This window comes from Rutilus rutilus (genome assembly GCF_951802725.1).
Source record: "Rutilus rutilus genome assembly, chromosome: 18".
NCBI classification, from domain to species: Eukaryota; Metazoa; Chordata; class Actinopteri; order Cypriniformes; family Leuciscidae; genus Rutilus; species Rutilus rutilus.
Window position 1 is genome coordinate 2,331,741 of NC_140231.1, and position 9,939 is coordinate 2,341,679.

The 9,939-nt window shown below is 42.1% G+C and overlaps 1 long non-coding RNA gene across 1 annotated transcript in view; it reads right to left on the reverse strand.

Annotated features, from left to right (window-relative positions):
* Window positions 1-9,939, reverse strand: part of LOC311276886 — a 374,569-nt gene that overhangs the window by 201,990 nt on the left and 162,640 nt on the right. The gene's annotated exons all lie outside the window — the stretch shown is intronic.

Below are 9,939 nucleotides of genomic sequence, written 5' to 3' on the forward strand. Positions count from 1 at the left end.
CAACCACCCACAACACCCTAGCAACCACTTAGAACACCCTAGCAACCACCCAGAAAACCCTACCAACGCCATAGCAACCACTCAGAACACCCTAGCAACCACCCAGAAAACCCTACCAACGCCATAGCAACCACTCAGAACACCCTAGCAACTGCCTAGCAACCACCCAGAAAACCCTAGCAATGCCATAGCAACCACCCACAACACCCTAGCAACCACCCAGAAAGCCCTAGCAACGCCATAGCAACCACCCAGAACACCTTAGCAACTGCCTAGCAACCACCCACAACACCCTAGTATAAATAAGTTACATGTGATTGGTTGCTACTACGTTGGACGATACTGATTGGCTGCCACGAAATGGCAGGTCCCTCCTAATATGGCAGGGCTTCCGGCTGTCAACGGCAGCTACTTCCTTTCTCATATGTATTAACTCGTTATTTCATCTGACTCCATAAATGAAAAAGGTTTCAAGGTTAGGTGTTTGGTTTGTGCAAAGCGAGTGGCGTACTCAATGTCAGCTCACATTGTTAAAAACAACAATATCCTATATTATCGTAGATGACACACATCGCACACCCCTTTTCTTTCGGTATGAGTGGTTCCTCTCATCCACGGAGCAAAGTTACAGCGAATCTACATCTGGCCTCGTAATAATCCGTTCCTCTGGTGGATTCCTCAATGCAAACAGCTGAATCTGGCTGAAGAAGAGTCATATTTCATCCACAGATATAAATTATATTTTGCGTAAAGAAAAAGAAGCCATTTTTTTAGGAATATCGAGGTTCTTTTCATTTTTATTATTTTAATTTTGTGGCATTTTCAAGCACCCAGAGATCCTTCAGTGCCGTGGTTAACCCTGCGTTTGCTGAGGGCCGGTTCACTGATGCTCTGGACTTCATTATGAAAGATCTCGTTTGTCCAACAGTAGCGTGTGCTGGCATATCAAAGTCTGAACTAACTCTCTCCTGACTTGTTTACTGGTAATAAAAAATCTCAAATGAATGAAGCGCAGGAGAGGTGAAGCACTAGCAGGCTTTAGTGTATTAAGGTTCACTCGTGTCCCGTACATCTATCGCTCGACTCGGTTACGATACGATGAAATGAATGTTGCAGGAGTTTATCCTTCTATGTTCTTTGTTTCAAAGAATGTTGTGCCATTTGTTAATAGCAGAGAGAACTATTGAACATATACAACAAAAAAAAGAGCTATTTTAAATTATTTTACTTTCTTTTTTTTTTTTTCTTTTTTTTTTTTGCTATATTTATTTTCTTGTATTGGAAATCTTTATAGAAGGAGAAAAAAAAAAGACAAGTATTTTTCATCAGTGCAAAAACCTATTTTTCCGTTTTGTACATTTTCCATGTTGAGCAGTCTTTAGAGCAATATAATGTTCATGTGACTGTATGTGCATGCTGTGTGTGATGCCTTAATAACAGCCCCGTCCCATCATCGCCAGCGCTCGGCTGTGCTCGACCAGTGCACTCAATAAAGCTGTGCTTTCTGTCTACACGTCTCTGCTCTGTGTGTGTGCACCAAACACCACTACACACCAGCACAACTACACACCAGCACCACTCAAGCTTTCAGTCAGCTCAGCTCTTTCTTCAGGTTAAATCATTTCACCAGATGGTGGCGACAAGTGACTGTCAGACACATGCACATATTTGCTAAACTCTGTATAAAATGTTTTCACTCAGAAATCATGATTCATCAAGTTCACATTCTATGATAAAATTTAGGACCAACTGAAAGCACACAGACTCCAGCGTCAATCGGACAGCCAGTTTGCTATTCATTACTTACAGAGGTGGACAGTAACAAAGTACATTTACTTGAGTACTGTACTTAAGTACACTTTTTGAGTATCTGTACTTGAGTATTATTTTTTCTGGAAACCTTTTACTTTAACTTCACTACATTTGAAAGACAAATATCGTACTTTTTACTCCACTACAATTCTGTCACTGTCCTTGAGTAAAAAGTAGTAACGTCAGTCAGAGGATGATTTTGGTTGCAGGGACCCGCAGGGGTTGCACTTTGGTTGGAAACGAAAGTCGGGTTGACGTTGAAACGCGACTGATGTTGGTTTCTGACGTCAACCCAATTTTCGTTTTCAACCACAACACAACATCTGTCCAACATTGGAGATTAATGTCAATCTGGCGTTGGATTCTGACATCAACCTGATTTTCATTTTCAACGTTGGGTTTGGTCTTTTTCTAAATGTGACATTTTGTCATTGTTTTGGAGCACACTAGCTTATAGCTAACAGTAAGGCTAACATATTCATACTAAAACCCCCCAAAAACTTTAAATAGGGCAGTATTTGAGGGAACAGCCAATATTTTACCTGTAGTATCTGAACTTTCACTCAAGTAAGGAAGTTGTGTACTCTGTCCACCTCTGATTGATACTTATTTGATATAATTAGTAGTGCTTGCCAAAGGCAAGGCATCACTATTGTTATTGCTCATTCATATTATTCTTATTTTTCCACACAAAAGTTTGGTGCGCAACTCCTGCACCGTTTGTCATCGACCCATGAGTGAGGCGTCAAATCGACCAGCGATCGGATGTACGATGTTCTCTCCCTCAGAGGATTTATATTATCAAGCAGCCAATAAGTAATGGCCTAAAATCTTCATAGCCACACCCTAGCAACCACTAAGAGCTCCCTAGCAACCACCCTAAACCAATAAATACATTTTAAATGAGCAATATCACACTCGTAGCCTTGCGATATCGCTGTATATCTGCACGGCTGTGATTCGGCAATAGGCACGAGGCCCAGGCCGAGTGCTGTACTAAAGGCACTCGGTACTAAAGATTTTAAGAACTCTATAAAAACTCCATAGTAACCATCTGTGACAACTACCAACCACCTAGTGACACCATAGCGACCACCAAAAATACCTTAGCAACTGCCCTGAACACCCTAGCAACCGTCTAGAAACGCTCAAGTAACCACCCAAAATACCCTAGCAACCACCCAGAACACCCTAGCAACCGTCTAGAAACGCTCGAGTAACCACCCAAAATACCCTAGCAACCACCCAGAACACCCTAGCAACCGTCTAGAAACGCTCGAGTAACCACCCAAAATACCCTAGCATCCACCCAGAACACCTAAGCAACTGGCTAGCAACCACCCACAACACCCTAGCAACCTCTTAGAACACCCTAGCAACCACCCAGAAAACCCTAGCAATGCCATAGCAACCACCCAGAACACCTTAGCAACTGCTTAGCAACCACCCACAACACCCTAGTATAAATAACTATTTATAGAGCACAATTTAACAACCATAGTTGATCCAAAGTTATTTACAGTGAGAAATATGAGGAATTTATATATATATATATATATATATATATACGTATGTACATACATGCATAGAAAACACACTATTCAAGCATACACAGCATCACTCGAACGCTGGGGAGTAAAAATAAGCCTTTAAAAGCATCAAGTGATCACTTTTTGGTTTAGGGTTAGGGTGGGACAGATCAAAGAAATTGATTACATCTTAATGACCCAGAGGCTGTATATGGCTGAATGAAATCGCAAATATTGTCTGGGGTCATTTTGTGCAGTGCCTTGTACACAAAAAGAAGAATCTTAAAGTCAACTCTAAATTTTATCGGGAGCCAGTGCAATGAGGCAAGGACACGAGAAATATGTATGATCCCTTTTCTTGGGTCCAGTCTGGCTGCTGCATTTCGAAGCATCTGTAACCGAGACGGGGTGGATCGAGGTAGGCAAACACACAAAGAGTTGCAGTAATCCAGTCGGTGAGAAATTAGTGCATGAATCATGATTTCAATGTCCTTACTAGAAAGTACTTATTAGGAAGTGCTTTGCTTTTGCTACAGATCAAAGTTGGAAAAAAACTACTCTTTACGAGGGAAGATTTTTTGCATGATTGTGTGGGTTGTTGTTACTTAAGGAGACTAACTGTCTTTTAATGGAGTTGGTATTAATGGCATGATCTAGCAGAAGCACAGTTTTATTTTCATTCAGTTGTAGGAAATTATTTGTTGCATGCATCAATGCATGAAAAGAGATGATGAAATGCAAAATTACCAACACACTGCTAAATCTGCTCCTAATGTAGTTTAAAGAGATGATCAAATGAAAATTAATTCCTGGTTTAATTGGGAGATAAAGTTGGAGATCGTCAGTGTAGCAAGGATAATTAATGTTCCCTTCCTGTCAGTCATGTTCGACGTTATGTCGACTGACAAATAGGGTCTCACTTGGGAGCCCCAATCACCTCTGAGTTTTAGAAAAACAGCCAATGAAATTCGCATGCTGTGGAATTTGCATGCTAAACCACTCCTTATTTTTAAAGAAGCCTTTCTGTCCGTGTGTTTCTAGATATGGTCGTTTCCTGGTCTCTCACTGTAAAAAGTGATCAGTTGACTTAACCCCCACCTCGCTTTTTTTCTTATCAGTGCAAAAGAGACTCAAATAACTCCGTCGCTACAGCCAATTTATACACCATTCAAAACTGTTAAATGTCTTCTTTTATTTGTGTACACTCATAATAAAAACTAAATGTTGTTTTTCATAAAGTAAAGAAAATAAACATGATGCACGTTCTACCGTCTCTCTCAATGTGAAGTTCATTCTGAAACGCGACAGAAAATGAACTATAACTTGCCACACAGACATGAGACATATGTTTTTACAAAGCTTGAAGTCTCTATTTTTAAATGATGTAAATCATATCAAAAACAAATATTCTCTGTATAAGTAATCCGTATGAAAGCAACGAGAGGTACAGTTTCTCAAGCACGTCCTCATTATCTCTAATGTGACCACACCCACGCACGCACGAGCAATTGACATGCAAATCGTCCACGTGAAGGAACGCAAACCTGTAAACGCCCTCATCACCTCAAAACAAAGAATCAGACTTCATCAGTCCTCTGCTTATCATCGAGTTTGGAAGACACGTTGTGTTTGTGTGTTTGTGCTGTTTACCGTGGATTTACCTCAGAAGAATTAGAAGAACGCGGTTTGAAGATAAGAAAGATTTTTAAGGTAAGAAATTCACACTCATAATAGTAAGCGTGTTATTGTTGCATAAACTTCACATTGTAGCTACTAGTTAAACTGGTGACAGACTAAAATGTATGAAATAGACAGAAACATGTTGAAATATGAACTATAGACTGGGAGGCAACCTTTCAATGCTAAATTTATATATATGTACAACACACAGATGTTTTTATGTTTTAATAAAACCGAGCATGATATAAAATTAGGCTAGTATGAGTGTTTCACATCCTTACCCAGTACCTTTCTTCCCAGAGGTGCATGAGGAGATCCAGAAGTCGTAGAAGGCACCTGAAGCCGCTTCACAGCCTCCTCCACTCGCACTTCCATCGATGGCGAGGCCGTCAGGAGGTGCATGGAGATTCCACAGGTGGAGCATGCTATTGCGGTGCACTTGTGCCCGCAAATTGCCACCACCTGTAGGAACCATCCAAGGCTCCTGTCCAAGGCCTGTAATCTAACGCCAGCCCTGGCTGCTAAGGCTTACTGCGCTGCTAGACAGGCAGCCTCCGCCCTGCATGCGCTGGCCATTCTGCAAGTACATCAGGCTAAAGCACTCAAAGAACTGCACAAGGGTAGTTCTGAATCGGGGTCGATGTCACGCCGCAACACAGAGCCCCCCGCAAGAAGGCGACGCAGCCCGTCCCTCAGGCCACTGCTATAGACCTTATGTTGCCCCGCCCCTTTTCAGCGCTGCGCTCGTTGTCTTTTGACTTCCGGCCTGTATTTTCACAGCGATTTTGCGGGTTTATTAATGAACGGCTCGATTTAAAATCTTCCTGGTCGACTGACATTTGTTTTGTCATCTGCTTTAAACATTACAGTCCTCATGATAACTTTCGTTAACTTTACATTAAGTAAATCCACTTCAAAAGCGAATTACTCCTGGACAGCAATGCCATAGAAATATACAGAGCGACCGCAAAACGGAAGTTAAAAGACAATATTCTAAAGATGGCGGCGCCTTCGTTTCTCTGGTGCATAAGGTCTATACCCTCCAAACGTCCATCAAAGCAGCCCTGAGACAGGCGACTCAGAGTTGGAGGGAGCAGCTCTGAACCAGGAGGAGGTGATTGAACCACTTCTTCCAAAGAGAAGGGCCGGGCGGAGAATCTTTTGCTCCATTTAAAACAGTCTACGTTGTACGTCGGTTTAAAACGGGGTACGTAGGTTGTCCATCTGGTGCCGCTCGCGTGGAGCTTGGGAGCCTGGCTAACGCTTCCCAGCCTGTGCTGCTGGCTCATTCGGACAATCAGACTCGGTTACGCCAAGACTTCAGTTCGCCGGGTTTCCCCCCAGGTTCAGCGATGTCCTATTTACCTCGATAGCAGGCAATGACACCCCTGTTCTGCGAGCGGAGATTGCAGTCCTCTTAGTAAGACGCAATAGATCCTGTTCCTCCAACCGAGATGAAGTCGTGGTTTTACAGCCCTTACTTCATCGCACCCAAGAAAGGCGGTGGGTTACGCAGATCTTGGATCTGCAAGTCTTGAACCGGGCCTTTCACAAGCTCCTGTTCAAGATGTTAACGCAGAAATACATTCTCACATTCGTTCGCCCCCAAGATTGGTTTGCTGCGATCAACCTGAAGGACACGTACTTCCACGTCTCGGTTCTGCTTGACAGACCGTTTCTTTGGTTTGTGCACAAAAACAAGATCCTTCCCGCATCTTTACCAAAGTCACGGAGGCTGCCCTTGCCCCGTTCAGGGAAGTGGCCGTTCGTATTCTCAACTATCTCGACGAATGTCTCATTCTATCTCACTCTCGAGATCTGTTGTGCGGACACAGAGACCTGGTGCTCAGGCACCTCAGCCATCTGGGGTTTTGAGTCAACTGGAAGAAGACCAAGCTCTCCCCTGTGCAGAGCATCTCTTTTCTCGGTATGGAGTTAAGACTCATTCAATATGACAGTGCATCTCACAAACGAGCGCACATAGTCAGCGCTGAACTGCCTGAATACGTTCATACGCTCATATTTAAAAAAAAAATTCATAGGCTCCTGGGGTACATGGCATCCGCAGCCAGGGTAACACCACTCGGTTTGGTGCATATGAGACCATCACACCGATCTGTCCTCAAACTTTCAGTTCTTGGTCAGACCTTGCCTTTCTCCGGGCAGGAGTCCCCTTAGAACAAGTGTCCAGGCATGTTGTTGCCTGGAAGACCCCCGGAGATGCCCGGTCAGTTCTGTGCTTTCCTTTCGGCAAGAAAGGCTGGAGCAGAGGCTGTCCCCCTTCACCTTGAAAGTGTATGTTGACATCGCGGCACATCACGTTGCAGTGATCATGGGTTACTGGGAAAGCACGACCTGATTGTCAGGTTCCTGAGAGGCACCAGGAGGCTAAATCCTCCCAGGCCATGCATTTCTTGCTGCATTAAAGATGAAATGGTTAAACTTCTGTTTTCGCGCAGGCGCAGTGAGGGTTTAGGGCAATCGGTTCGTAGCTCTGCTTCAACAGTGCGATAACCTCACGAGAGGCGACCAAAATTTCGGACATGTCAGAAATCCATCCGACCATCCGATTGCCTGTCAGGAGAGGTTAATCGCCTCTCGTTTCCCCCTGTACACTGCACGACAAACGACACACGATAAAGCTGAAAATCGGCCCGACCCGAAAAAAACGCACTCGACAGGAGACAATAATAACAGCAACACATTTTCTTTACCCACGACAAAGAAGAAATGAATGTCAAAGGCATTTATGTACTATACAAAATTTTAAAGGGGTGGTTGATTATGATTTCACTTTTCTAACTGTAGTTAGTGTGTAATGTTGCTGCTTGAGCATAAACAACATCTGCAAAGTTACAACGCTCAAAGTTCAAAGCAAAAGGAGATATTTTCTTTTAAAGAAATCACTTTTTAAGGACTACAACAAACGGCTGGTAGAGACTACACCACATTCCTCCCGGGTTAGTGACATCACCAACCCTAAAATTTACATAAACCCCGCCCCCTGAACACGATTTATAGATTATCAAGACAGAATATGCTAATCAATAACAAGAAGGTAACTACACATAAGCTACATAAATTAATCAAATAACCATTCAGAAACATCCTGTTGCATTCTACATGTTGTCACTTCTTCTTGAGTCTCTCCATCTTTGTCTGAATCTGGTTTGAACATAAAAGGCTAAAAGTTCTCAGTGCATGTCTGTGTGAGTGCAGGCTGTTGTAGCTCCGCCCTCTGTGCCTCGAGCAACAGCTCATTTGCATTTAAAGGAACAGACACAAAACGGTGCGTTTTTGCTCACCCACAAAAATTGACAATTTTAACATGCTATATAAAAATATCTGTGGGGTATTTTGAGCTAAACTTCACATACACACTCTGGGGACATTAAAGACTTATTTTACATCTTGTGAAAAGGGCATTATACCACCCATTTAAGCGAGTTAAATGTACATTTGCTACTGGAGTTATCTTGAGCCAAAATGGCGGTGTATGTATGCACTAGAGCCAAAATGGAGACTTACATGTAAAATATGAGGTTAGTGTGAAGCCAAATGCTAGATTTATTTCTGTGGCAGTGTGAAAATGGAATTAATGTTTATGATGATGTGAAAACACAGTAGCAGGTCAATGTATTGTGATTTGATTCTAATGAACTTCAGACAAAAAAATTACTTCTGAAAAGCCTTTATTGAAATGTAATGGTCTTTAATGGAATGTGTTGTTTTACAAAGAAACAAGTATTTGTTGTTTTGTAAAGTTAAACATGTAATTGTTAATACATTGAAAGGAAAGAAAGAATGTATCAAACATAAAACAAAGGCATGACGAGGCATGAAACTGGAAACTCAGAACAAGAACAAGAAACAATCAATACTGAATTGTATTGAATACAGAAACATGACAATGACAAGAAACAGAGAAACAAAACCCAAAACGTGACAGTGGGACAAGACACCGCTCTTCCGTCCCAATTACAACATCAAACAGGTTCTCCCCTCTCAGTGAAACACCCACTGGGAATCCTGTTGAGTGTGCCCTAGTTATTGGCGATTCTATTACATGGAACGTGAAAATAGAGACACCAGCCACCATAGTCACATGTTTGCCGGGAGCCAGAGCGCCTGACATCAAAGCAAATTTAAAAGTGCTGGCTAATGCTAATCGTAAATTCTTTAAGAGTATTATTCACTTTTTGACAGACGGAGATCACTAAAATTAACTTAAAATTAAAGAGGTATGTGAATTTCGCACGTATGATGTCAGACATTGTAATTTGCTCTGGACCCCTTCCTGTTCGCCGGAGTGATGAGATAACATAAGATCTGACATTTATATATCTCTTCTCCATTGCTCATGTCCACAAGCGGCCAATCTTATACCTATTCATTCAAATTTGAGATTGAGGTCAATTTCTCTAGAAACTTCTTTTACTTTTGTTCTGTTAATTTCTGTTAAGAGTAGATATTACTCTTTTTATGTAATATCTATGTGTTCTGATTCTCTTTAGAGGGGATTGCTTTCGTTTCTATAAATGTCCCATTCAATGTAAAGGATTGCATTTCTTTTAACTGACTCTCAACAGCGACAATTTTGAAGATGTCCAAATAATCTGCAAAGCCAATTTGTAATTGGCGATTCTATTACACGGAACGAGAAAATAGAGACACCAGCCACCATAGTCATACATTTACTAGGATATCAAAGCAAATTTAAAGGGGTTCATATAATGCGCCTTCCTAAAACACTTCATTCAAACATGCCCCCACATCTCTACGTCATTATGTGGAGTTTCATAACACCGCCCAAATGTACACACAAAAAAAGAAGGCGTAACTCTTATTCTCTCTGTATTGTTGTTGCCGTCGGCGCCGCCATGTCGTGGAGACGCTGTGTTTTTCATCGCAAAAGCCA